At 49.8% G+C, this 1,092-nt stretch overlaps 1 pseudogene; it reads right to left on the bottom strand.

The window, feature by feature from the left end:
• Positions 1-214: 214 nt before the first annotated feature.
• LOC130871786 (immunoglobulin kappa variable 1D-33-like) lies at positions 215-660 on the bottom strand (annotated as a pseudogene).
• Between the last annotated feature and the right edge of the window lie 432 nt (positions 661-1,092).

Raw genomic sequence — 1,092 nt, 5'->3', positions numbered from 1 at the left:
TTCTGGCACTGAAAAAGAGGAACATTCATAGACACTTATTCTAAAGCCACTCAGTGCACTTTAAAGCCAACTTTATCTGAAAAATGATCTCAGCAGGTAGAGTCAGTCACCAGGAGGAGCAGCTGAGTCAGCCCACACTTGCACTTCTGCTTTGCTCAATGGTTTATGTTATAACTTGTTCCACTGTGGGTGGGTAATCATAGTTCTGTTGGCATTAATAAGTTCCAATATCTTCTGGCTCCACACTGCTGATGGTGAGGGTAAAATCTCTCCCATACCCACTGCCACTGAACCTCGATGGGACCCCATCTTCCAAACTAGATGCATCATAGATCAGGAGCTTAGGAGATTTCCCTGGTTTTGCTGATACCAGTTTAATTAATCATCAGTGCTCTGACTGGCTTGACACCTAATGGTGACTGTGTCTCCTAGTGATACTGTCTGAGATAGAGACTGGGTTATCTGGATGTCACATCTGGAATCTGGATTAAGAAGGGGAAAACACAACAAAACTTTATAATGCTGCCTTCAAAAGTCAATGCATAGAGTTCCCTGACAGCCAGGCAGTGCTGACCACTCTGACATAAGCACTGCTGCCCTCCATACCTGGGATCCAGAGCAGCAGCCACCCAGGAGATGAGCAGGAGCCCGCATGTCCATGCTGTGTCTTGACTAGGACTGTCTGCTGCACAGTGTGTGGCCAGCCTATTAAGAATTCCTAAGAATTCCTCAGGCTGCAGGGGCTATACTCCCCGGATACTGCCTCTCTCTTCCTATCCCACCCAGCTTGTATCCATAACCCCCCCTTCTGCCTCCCTCCCCTCTTCGCACACATAACATCACCCAGCTCAGCCTGTTTGGGTGCTGGGACCGAATCGTGATGGCAAACGGGAGGGCAGTAGTTCCTTTGTCTCAGTAGCCTACCTGCAGCAAGCAAGGTAGGCCCTTTGTTTACAAGCTACCCAAGCAGCACGGAGATCTGATCTCAGCACCAGGAGAGCCATCACTGGGGTGGGTGAGTTTCTGACCTGCGGCAGCAGCCCGGGACACGGAACTCGTTCCTCATCCCCCCATACTTCCTGGTCTTCCTTC

This window comes from Chionomys nivalis, chromosome 1, assembly GCF_950005125.1.
Source record: "Chionomys nivalis chromosome 1, mChiNiv1.1, whole genome shotgun sequence".
Lineage (NCBI taxonomy): Eukaryota > Metazoa > Chordata > Mammalia > Rodentia > Cricetidae > Chionomys > Chionomys nivalis.
The sequence above is the reverse complement of the archived record's forward strand: the minus strand, read 5'-3'. Positions and strand labels throughout refer to the sequence as shown.